Source organism: Camarhynchus parvulus, chromosome 24 (genome assembly GCF_901933205.1).
Source record: "Camarhynchus parvulus chromosome 24, STF_HiC, whole genome shotgun sequence".
In the NCBI taxonomy this organism is placed as follows: Eukaryota; Metazoa; Chordata; class Aves; order Passeriformes; family Thraupidae; genus Camarhynchus; species Camarhynchus parvulus.
This window is the reverse complement of record NC_044594.1, coordinates 1,240,863-1,252,761: the sequence shown is the minus strand read 5'-3', so window position 1 is coordinate 1,252,761 and position 11,899 is coordinate 1,240,863.

Below are 11,899 nucleotides of genomic sequence, written 5' to 3'. Positions count from 1 at the left end.
GGAGGAAAGGCCTGGCAGAAGGAATTCTTGGGATGCTCAGACCTTCCTGCGCAGCTCCTTCCCTCAGCTTCAGCTGTATTGATTCAGCAAATGTCTGCCCTGCTCGGTGTCATTTGAAATATTTACCCAGAAAAGAAGAAATCCAATTGCCACATAATTCAGCAGCTCCTTTCTGTCCCCGCTCCAGCAGAAAAACAAAACTCAGCTCGTATGTCATGGAATGTTCCCTACAAGAGCTTAATTAAATTTATAATGAAAATAACAGGGGATTAAGAAGACATGAGGGAAATACATTGCTCTTGCAGAGCATTCCAGAGGTGATAGAAGCAATTTGCAGAGAAAATTACCTGTTTGCTGCTCAGTTTCTATAGAAATTAAATGAGTCTTTACAAACTCTGGAAAAGTGCATTCCAGCCTCCGCTTTGTGACTGTGCAACTTGCAGCTTATTTCTAAAATTATTCGTAGATCTCCATCCCCCCCACCCTTTTTTTTTTCTTTTGCCTTTTTCAACTCCATTTCAGTCTTTTGTCCCTGCTGATAAATCTGCAGCTGATTATCTCACGTTCTTACCCAAAGTTCACAGCCCAGGCAGCTCCTGGCAGGGCATGGCAGCAGCAGCAGGGCAGAAACCTCCTAAACAGCTTATTTAGATTCCAAAAGATCAAAATTGTTGTTATGCCTCAAAAATGATGGTTTTGGGGTACCCAGAGCTGCCTGGGTGAGCAGGGTGGTGTTCTGATGTTGGCAGGGAGTTGTGGAATGACTCTGAGCATCCCTGGGCTGCAGCAGCTCCAGACATCCTGAACCATGGGGAGATTTCCAGGCCACGGGGATATTTCCAAACCAATTGCTCTTCAAATCCCTCACAGAATCCCAGCATGGTTTGGGGTGGTAAAGATAGAAAACCAGAGGGGGGAAATTTCAGGTCCCTTAAAGCTGATCTTGCTGCAGCCCTGCTCCCTGCTGGAGTCACCCCAAGCTCTGTAAATCCTGGGTGTGCTTTGGGCTTGAGAGGAATAGTGGATTTGTCTTTCCAAACCAGCTGTGGGGCTGCTGGGGGATAAAACCAGCACTGGGAGAGAAAAGAAACAATGGGAAGGATTCCACTGATTGATGAATGGAGAAAGAGATTTGCTTTTACAAATAAACTTTGGGTTTGCTGAGAAATTAAATTAGACATTGAAAGATGAAAGAAACAATGGGGAAGAAAAACCCCTAAATTCTGTAAGAATTAAAAATGAAAAGGGAGTGTTGTACATTAGAGGGGGATCTTTGGAATCAGGTGTATCAGGAAGTCTGAACCTCTCAAGTACCTCAGCCAATGGGGAAAACCCCCTAAATTCCGTAAGAATTAAAAATTAAAAGGGAGGGTTATACATTAGAGGGAAATCTCTGGTATCAGGTGTTCTGGGGAGTCTGAACCTCTCAGGTACCTCAGAAATTGGGAATGAGAGAAGGGAAATGTGGCTGGAAATTGGGATAAAAAGGAGTCTGTGTCCTCCAAAAATTGGAGAGACCCCAGGGGATGCCCCATGGCCTCTCCCTTTATTGGAATAAAGCCAAAGGACCCCTCTGTCTCCTTTTTGGACATAAAGCTCTGCTGTTTGTGGGTTAATTTTCTAACAGGCTGCCTGCACGCCCTCTGCATCACCTCCATCCAGGACACCTTTGGGAAAGGGATGGGACTGTCAGGACCCCATGTTCCCCACAAGCAGCACACCAAGAAACTCAGAGCAAATCAATCAGCAGGGCAGGGGATGGTTTCAGGAGGGGCTGGCACTGATTTCCTAAGTGCTCTCTCAGTGCTGGATCTGACTGTAATATAAATTCTCTGATGTAAAATTCATTTCAAGGGGAGATGCTTGTTGTGATGAAAACGTGGACGTTTCAGTCAGAAGTGTGGCTCTTCTGTGAGGGAATGCTCACAGGAAAATGCTTGGAATTGAATTTGGTTAAATCCACGTTTTGCATTGCTCCTGCTTCCCAGAGACTGTGATTTGTTTGTTTGGCAGTGCTGCAATTATGCAGATATGGGATTAAATTAAAATTTTAAAAATGCTGCGTTTTAGAGGAAAAGAGATCTGAATAAATACAGCTTGTGGGGGGGAAAAAACCCTTATTTTTAGCAGAAATGCTTGTTTTTTTCCATAGCCCCTTAGGTGTGGAAAATCAAGATGTTTCTGACAGCAGTGATGTGAATGTAGGAGGCAGTGATTTTAATGTAAGAAGGAATAGTGAATTCTCTGTGTTTCTTTTTCTTGCAAGGAGGTGGTTGTAGGCTCTGTGCTGTGGCAGACGTCAGTGTGAGACGTGCCTGGCTCCTGCTCAGCCTCTCCCTGGCCTGGCAGGATTCCTCCTGCTCCCTCCCCAGGCCATCCAGCATTTCCCTGTGCTCTCCCCAGCCCCAGGGAGGGGTTTTGTCCCTGTAGGAGCCTTGGGGGGTAGGATTAGGATGGTTGGGATGGATCTCTGAAGCCAGGGGTTGGAACTTGGGGTTCATTGCAAAGGGCCTGGGTGCAGGGCCCTGCTGGGATCTGCCAGCCACAGCTTAGAGCAGGACTGAGAGAGAGAAAGAGAGGGAAAGAGAGTGGTAAAGAGGATGAGAGAGTGAGGTTCCTGTTACAATACAATAAATCTTCTTCTGGTCGTGGAACTTGGTGTTCATTGCAGAGGATGTGGGTGCAGGGCCCCGCTGGGAGCTGCCAGCCACAGCTGGAGCAGGCCCGAGAGAAGAGAGGGGGAGAGAGAGAGAAGGCAAGAGCGTGGTAAAGAGAGAATGAGAGAGTAAAAGAGAGGATCAGAGGGTGAGGTTCCTGTTATAATACAATAAATCTTCTTCTGGTCGTGGAACTTGTGGTTTATTGCAAAGGGCCTGGGTGCAGGGCCCTGCTGGGATCTGCCAGCCTCAGCTCGGAGCAGGCCCGAGAGAAGAGAGGGGAGAGAGGGTGAGAGGGTGAGAGAGTAGAAGGGGTAAGAGCGTAAAAAGGTAAAGAGAGAGCGAGGTTCCTGTTACAATACCATAAATCTTCTTCTGTGTTAAATATTCTAATTATCACTAACCAATCTAGTACAAGATACAAATCCTATCGCATTTATGTACAGCCTATAAGAATCATTACATTACCATCCTGTGTTACATTTTAAACCCTAAAAACTCCTCTTTGGGCCCCTTCTGCCAAGCTGTAGGGTCTGCTCTGACCCTTGGAGCTGTCTGCAGGCAGAGGGTGTTGTTCCATCAAAAGAGGATCACCTTCAGCCAGCCACACCATTGTTTTCCAGTTGTTCAGTAACTGAGGGATCTCAAAGCTTGCTTTCATTTCAATCTCACTTATACTTTCTATATTCTCAAAATCTTTTGCCAGACAATCATATTGATAAGGCTTTCCCGTTTCATCTTCCCCAACATATCCCTTCCTTTGCAATAAAACCACGCTATCCCCTCCAAAAGCTGCTCCCCAGCCAGCTCCATCAGTGCAGGTGTGAGCTGCACTTCCATTAGAATAATGGCAAAGGGCCTGGCTGGGAATCAAGGAGCTCTTGCTGTTTGCTCCTAGCAGGCAGCTCATCCCCAGCAAGTTCAACATCTTTTGATCAGCTGCTGCTCTCCTCTCCTCTGCCTCAGAGCACAGCAGGGAACCCTCCTCCTGTGCAATTTGCTGCTGGCCTCCTTTTCTTTGGGAAAAAAAAAACAAAAAACCACAAGCCCAAGCCCAGAAGTGATTGTTTTTAAAGCCTGAGGTTCTTGGCAGTGAGAGGTGGAGTTCAGCTCTCTGGGGACAGTTTGGGGAGGAGATATCACAGTTCAGGCTCTCATTTTGGCAATTCAGAGCTCCTCACACCTTCTGTGGCCTTGGGAAAAAAATCTTTTGTACCCAAACAAAGCCCAGGAAAAGATTTATATCCCTCAAAGGTGCAGAACCCTAAATCTGCTGCCCAGCCTGGGTCTGGGGGGGATCATGAAATCATGGAATTTGTGAGTCTAAACAGCTTTTTTTGTGGCAAGGATTGGTGCTACCCGCAGCAGTGTGCTGGGAGGAACAGAAAACCACCCCTGGAGCATCCCTGCTCTGAATTTCCCTTTAAAAAAATATCAGGTACAGAGATCACCTCCAAATGATCCAGGAAAAAATGCAGAGAACACGACTGAACTCCCCATCTGGGAGGGAATTTCTTCTGAACAAAAATAAATAAATAATCCCCAGCAGCCTTTCTGGATAGAAAATATCCTATTAAAGACTCCAAGTCCATCAGGAGCAATTACAGAGAGGAGCATTAGGCCAGGTCAGCAATCAGGAGGTGCAGTAATTAGCTTCAATAAGGGCTAAAATGAGCCTTTGTTTGCTGCTGGGCTACAAGGCCATTGCTTCAGAAAGAAAAGGGAAATGTTACAGACACTGAGAAAATTCAGCTTGGACAGAATTGAGGCTTGGGGCATTTCTGGCCTGGTTCCATGGCACTGCCACTGCTCCTCAGCAAGGCACAGCTGCCTTCTTATCACCAGCAAGGTTTTATTGCTATTCTTTGGGCAAACCCTTAATATCTGCTCCAAGCAGAAAAAGAAAATCCTTACAAGGCATTCAGGGAATTCATTTTCTCGCCTTGGAAAAGACTGCAGTCCACCAAAAGGTTTTGCTGAGGCTGCCCTGCCTTTATTTGGTTTAAGTCTTTGTTTTGTAAGGATTTCTCTCAGGATTTCTCCCAGGAGAGCTGAGCTGGGCTCTTTGCTGCCCACTGTGCTGCTCCTTTTGGCTGAGCAGGGTCATGTTCTGCTCCAGGGAATGCTGGAAAATGCCACAGGACATGAGCCCACTCGGACACTAAAAAGTGGCAGGGAAAAATCAACAAGAGAGAGAGAGAAAACCAGAGAAAAGGTGGAATTCATCTGAAATCCCATGAGCTGGGAAAATGCTGTTTTTGAGATCATTTTGGGAACCTGGAGCAGCTCCTGGGGCTTCCTGCTGCATCTCCTTGGCCCCACAGAATCCCTGATGCTGTGAAAGGCCTCCAAAATCATATTTTCCAAAGTTTTTTCCATCCCAGTCAGGACAGCAGGGAAGGGCTGGTGCCCAGCCCTGGAATTCACCTGGAAAATTCACCTGGCCTCACTGGGCTTGCAGGCTGAGGGGGGAAATTCCAAATTGTGCCTGAAACACAAGCATGGGTTTGGGGATTTTGAAGGCTTGGACAGCTGGAGGATGAGTCTGGCTGCAGAAAAAGCTTTTTGGCAATGATTTAAAGCTGTCAATGAGCTGTGCAGCCCCTGGGATGTCACCCATGGGGGGACAGCGTTCCCCCAGGGCTTGGGGCTTTAAATGCCTGTTCCCAGCTCTGCCAGCCTGGCAGGGTGAAGCAGAGCGTCTCAATCTACTCATGGAACACTTCCTTTTGCTTTTTTTTTTATTTTTGTAATTAAGAAGGAGGCAGAATTTACTGCGCTTTTCCCTGGTATCTCTGAATCACATCCCAGGCCCTGCTATTTCACTGTCTGCAATCTTCCCCAGCCATTCTGGCCTCAGCTTTGAAGTGATTTAGGGCTTGTTTATCACAAAGGCAATCAGACATGCTCCTTCCCAGACACCCTGGAACTGCCAGGGAGCCGAATGTTCCCTTTGCTGGGGGAGCTCAGACACAAAGGCAGAGCTAACCAGGTTACCTGGCACTACCTGAGCCCAGCCCTGCCCTGCCAGCCAGCCCCAGGTGGGCATTTCAATGTAAACACGATGCAGGAATGTGACCTGGAGCATCTGCCACCAGCTGGGAACAGGCACAAACTCAATTACTGCGGCGGGAAATTGCCAGCCCCGACAATTCAGACATAAATCTGCATCCCCAAGGTTAATTTGGTGTGACTTTGGCTCTGGCTGCAGCCTCCAGGGGCTGAGCCCCTGCTGCTGGCCTGGCAGTGGGGCAGGGCAGGGCCAGGGTTAGAAGAAGAAAGTCTCACAGATGTGTGTGTGCTTGGCAGGAAGATTTTTGAATGGAGAATCTTGGTGCTATAGTCTGGTTGAGGTGTTAGGGCACAAGTTGGACTCGATGGTCTTAGAGGTCTCTTCCAACCTCATCATTCTGTGATTCTGTGATCTGAAGAAGGAATAGAGATGGAAGCAAGTTTTGATATAGAAGAATTGCTGAGCCAGTCTCAGTGGATAACCAAGGAGGCAAAGGGTGTGTTAGTTAGAAGGGGTTTTTGTGGCTCAGAGCAAAGGATAAACCCAGCGCAAACAAGAAGATGTTTTTACCAAGCAGAAATATAGCACAGGCAAACAAGGCAGCAAATGTTGCAAGTAGAAAAAAGATCTCAGAAATTTCCACTGCAAGAAAACTGAAAAAACACTTCTGGCTTAAACTGTGAGGTACTGACTTTTAGTGATTGGAGAACAGTAACATGAATATGGTAATTACAGTAGTTATGATAGGCTATAGGTAAAAGTTAAGGTATAGATTGGTTCTACTGTATTAAGATGCTCAGCAAAGTATATAATGCATTGTAAGCAAAAGAAATCTGACAGCTGTGGGCACAGCTCTGTCACCCACAACCCTGGACTGCTGTGACACCTTGGATACAATAAACTGCATTTTGTAATGAACTGCATTTTGAGGAGCTTCCTGAGTCCCACATCCCTCATTTCATCTCTCACACCCGTGTTTCTGCTCCCAGCCCCCCTCAGCAGATTCTGGGGCCCATCCCCAGCTCAGTTCTGGGTCAAACCCTCCCATTTTCATCATTCCCCCAGCGGTTCCCTGGCAGGGAACTCAGCCCACGGCGCAGAGGGAGGCAGAGGCAGGAGCTCAGCTCTTTAATGTCACAGGATTGTCACTGTTTCATGCCATGGCATCATCTCATGCTGTGGATTTCACCCAGGGTGGGCTCACCCCTCCCCAGAGCTCGTCACACACCTGGTGTCACCCCAAATTTGTCACACACATGGTGTCACCCCAGAGCCCATCACACACCTGGTGTCACACGCCAGAGCTGGCCCTGCTGTGAGCACGGTCCCCCTGCGTCACATCCCTCTGCAGGACCCACAGCAGCTGCTTTCCCATCTTTCCTGGGGTTTTTCCAGCAAACTCAAAGAATGGTGTCAGCTCAAAGTCGCTTCAGTGCTTGCCAGGAGCTGTCCCAGGGGGAGGGAGGTGCTCAGAGGAGTTGCACATATTTGTTTAGACTGGCACTGACTGCCCATTTCTTCACACAGACGAGCTCCCAGCTCATAACCTGTCTTGTTCAATCAGATTTGCAGCTCCTGGGTTTCCCTCTGAAGCTCTGTACGTCTTCCAGCTGGTGATTTGACAGAGCTCTCTGAACTCAGGAGCTGCTCAGAGATTCTCTGTCTTGCTGTTAGCACTTGGAGACGAGATTACATTTCTGGCTGATGTCAGTTTGGGCTTTTCCAGCTTTTTTTCACACAGCCTGAATAAAAACAATGAGCTCTGAGGCTGCACTGAGCAGTAAATATTAACGATGGCTGCCAGGAAACATTTGCTGCAGTGACAAGGGCTGAGGTTATGACCTGGTTTGCTGCCAGGTGAGGTTTGCAGCCCCTTCCATCTGCACAGAGCTCAGAAGGATTTATGGAACAGCTGGATACAGCCAGGAAGCACAAACAGCCATGAGGACCCCTGAATTCTGCTGGTTTGTTTTTTCCCACCATTAAAACCCCACAAGATCAGCCACGGCAAGGAGGATCTGGGTGGTGCCTGCTGCTCTGTCCTGCTGTCCTGAGCTCAGGGGCAGAGCCTGGCGGGGCAGGCTGTGGTCAGGAACTGCTCACCCTTCATATCCTTAAAAATTCCCCTTCATATCCTTACAAACTCCCCATCCCCAGGCTCCCAGGCTGCAGGTGAGGAGCAGAGGCAGCTCCTGCCCCAGAGGGGCTGGGGTGGCACTGCCCAGAGGGGTCAGGGCTGCAGGGAATCCCCTGGGATGGGGTGTGGGTGATGATGGAGGGGAGGGGATGAAGGCTCCTGCTCCTGCAGAGTCAGCCTCCCTCTGCCTTCAAAGGCAGCAGCCACAGAGGAGTGTGTCCCCTCCCAGCCCGGAACTGATTTCCCCCAGATTGATCTGATTTATCTGGGGGCTGATTTCCCCCAGATTGATCTGATTTATCTGGGGGCTGATTTCCCCCCTCTGTTCTGAGCTGAGGAACCTGCCCAGTGCAGGGGCAGCAGCTGAGCCCCATCCCCCTGCAGAGCCCATTTTCCCCAGCTTCCCCTGCACTTTGTGCCTGTCCTGCTGCTGTGCCACTCCTCGTGCCCCTGCTGTGTGCCACCAACTGCCCTGGCAGGCAGGGGCTTGGGTGAAAACACAAAAACTGCTTTTCACCATGTGCCACCAGCTCCCCTGACAGGTGAGGGCTTGGGTAAAACCAGCAAAAATCGCTTTTCACCATGTGCCACCAAGTCCCCTGGCAGGGGGAGGGTAAAATCACAAAAATCGCTTTTCACCATGTGCAAGGACAAAGCTGCGCTGTCCCCTCCCTGCCCCAAGGCTGGCAGCGACGCTGCAGCTGAGCTGGGGGTGCCCTGCCCCTGGCAGGCTCATCAGGGCTGCAGTTGAGCTGATTGCATGCCAGGCAGGCTGGCAGCAGGGAGGCAGAGCTGCTCGGGGTAAATGTGCTCACTCACTCTCATCAGCCTCTCCTTCTTCCCCAGCCCAGCATGGCAGCTTGGGGAGGCACAGTGCTTTCCTCTCCTTTAAAAGGGTTTTTTCTTTGCTTCTTAAGTCTCTTTAAAGGCATTTCTAGGCCTGTTAATTATTCATGATGCTGTAATTATGTTTAGTCCACTGTGATCACTCTTTCTTTGGTGAAGAAAGTTGTTATTTGTGAGTCAAAAGCTCTTTATGAAGCAGACAGGCTGGTATCGTCAGAAAGGCTTGGGGGAGCAGTTGGAATTATTAAAAGAAGCTTTGATTAAAGACAGGGAGTTAATTTAACAGGAGTAACTGGTTTTCTCTTTTATTTTCCTTGGGTGTGCAGAACAAAGCTCAGCCAGGGATGTGTCAGGGCTCACCTGGAGCAGCAGGACTCACTCAGCTGCCCCAGGAGATGGGCAGATCATCCCTTTTATCTCTTTTGGGTGCTGTGAGTGGCTTTTGTCCACAGGCTTAGGAATGAAATTTGGCTGTGAGGGTGAACCTCAGAGCAGCTGCCTTTGATCCTGCCAGGCTCAGGCCAGACTGGCTGCAAACAGCCTGGTGTGTCCTGTTTGATCTGAAAATATCATTTATTCTGCTGAGTTTGGGAGGGGAGGGGGCTTGGAGCTGCTCATTCTCCCTCTGTCACGGCGGCACTGAGGTGAATCATCCCACAGGGGAATTCAACCTCATCTGAACTCAGCAGTTCTGGAGATTCTGGTTTCTGCACAAACTGAGGGCTTCGGGGCAGGGATTATTCTGTGCTGGCTCAGACCTTTGGATCTGAAATGCCATTAAACTGAAATTCTAGCTTGTTAGTTCTTGGAGATGGACAGACAGCTTTCTCTCCTAGCAGTGGGGAGGATTCTCTTTGTATTATTTTTTTTCTTTTATATAAAGAAAATTATCTTTATTTTAAAAGTGCTGATTAAGGCTGGCTGAGGGTCCACCTGCTCAAACACCAAACCTGAGTGCGCAGCTTGAGAAAACAGTGCAACCTAAATTAAAATATTCCAAAATAAAAAAACTGTCCTCCAGCATGAATCCAGCTGGGCACCTCTGCCTTCCTCCCCTTCCTCCTCCCATCCTCCCCAGCCCACTCCTGCCTGGGAGAGCAGAGACATTTCAGACCATTTCCTTCTGGCTGTGCCCTTCTGCAGCTTTCCTTTCTCATGTCTGATTCTCCTGGCTGCAGGCAAGACAAACAGCAGAATCCTCAAGGATAGACTGGGGTAAGGGAGGAAAAAGGAAAAGCAAGTCAGAAAAAAGGCAAATCTCATGTGAGAGCAGCTTTTGCTCTGTGTGTTTGAGCTGTGCAGCAGAACCAGGGCTCCTCAGAGCCCAGAGGAAAGCAGAACAAAACAACCAGATCGACATCAGGGTGGCTTGTGCAAGTCTCTATTTAATGACAGTGCTGCATGAAGACATTGTTGGTGTCACATGTACCTGTGATGGGCATTTTATACATTCCTGACTCCCAGGGGAGCCGTGTTTGCACTGGAGATTTTCACCACAAGAGGTAGTGGCTTTATTTTTCCTGTTTTCCTTTATTATTATTATTATTATTATTGATATTATTTCAGCAGGATTGGATAAGCTGGTTTGACCTACTGGAGTTCATTTACTCTTCAGCCTGGAAGATAAACAGTTCTGTGGAGTGGGAGCAAGCAGGCAAGCAGCAAATACAGTGCAGGCAGAATTCACTGGCTTTTAATTCAAACCTGTTTGGGGGTGCAGAGATCCCCACCCAGGGCTTCAGCAAGCTGGGAACCACAGGGAGGGAAAGCAGGACCAGGAAGACTCAATAAGCAGAACAAAAGCTTCAATTATAAATAATGAATCCCAAAAGAGGGCCTAGAGCAAGGCTCTGAAGGTCTGGAGGAACAAAGAAATGAAATCTTCTGGTTAAGGTGGTTGTAAAAACCAGCTCAGTGCCCTCCCCATCAGCAGCAGAGGTCCTCGGGGAAGCAGAGGTTGATTTTTCCAGGGTGGAAGGAGCAGTGAGGTTTGGGTTTGGCAGGCTCAGAGCTGCGGAGAGGCTCCCAAATCCCTTGGGCTGGGCTCTGAGGAGCTTCCACTGCTCTCCTGGTGCCAGCACACCCTGCCCCTGCTCCTGGCACTGCTCCACTCCTTGGGCAGCCAGGGCTGAGGATGACTTTGGTGCTGTGTCCAAGAGGGGAAGGCTCAGTGCTGGGTTTCAAAGTGCTTTGTTTGCTGTCTGGAAGTGCAGGAGTTTTCTGGGGAAGGAAAAGCTGCTGCAGAGCTGGGCAGGCCTGGCACTGCCACCCTCCCAAGGGCACTGGGGGCCTTCACATTCCCTCAGTTCAGCCTGGAGTGGTGGGAAGGAGCAGCTTCAAGTGTCCTGGGGACGAAGGCTGCAGGTGGTTCCTCACAGCCAATATTTCAGCTCTGGAAATCACACCTGGGGAGTTTGCTCCACATGAAGGACACTGCCCTTTCCTGCAGCTTCCTTCCCTCCATGGCATTGTGGAAGAGTTTTTCAGGTGGGTTGAGCTCTAAGGTTCTGCTTCTAGATTCAGAAAAAAAAAAATTTGGGAGCGAGGTTCACAGCACTGGAGGTGAGGATTTTTAAACTGGACACAAAGTAAAACTGTGGCACAAAGTGAAGATATTATCCACATTATCCTGAGGAATATTATTATTCCACTTATCCTGTTATTATTCCATTTATCCTGTTATTATTCCACTTATCCTGAGGGCCTCACACCAGCCTTTAATACAGGGCAAACATCACCTATGGCAACTTCCAAATGCTTTAAAGCTTTTCTTGTCTATATATCTCATATTTGCTATTTTTGTTCAGCTCCCCACCTGTTAATTCCCCAAGTCAAACAGATCTTTCTGCTTGTAGATACATTAAAAGAGGGAACAGTAGCCTGTTGCTATTTTTCTGCCCCAAAACCTCCCTGCCTTTGCACCATTCTGTGGGTATTGGGGTACAAGTCTGAGTTGATTCCCATCACTGAGTGAATTTGTTTGGTTAAAACTGAATTTTGATTAAAACTTTGTTTGGTTAAAACTTCTTTTTGGATGAAAGAACAGCTCATGTGTGCCTGAGATCCCTCGAGTTGGCATTCCCGGTTTTGCAGTTTTTAGTTCTGAAGAGCCAGGTTCAAATATTACACAAGGCTGTGGGCTGAAAATCAAAGCCCTGGGTTCCAGCCCGTTCCAGGAATGCCAAGTTTGGAACAGAAACCTGGGGATTAAGGTGGGACTGCTGCTTCCATTTCAGAAAACAGCTG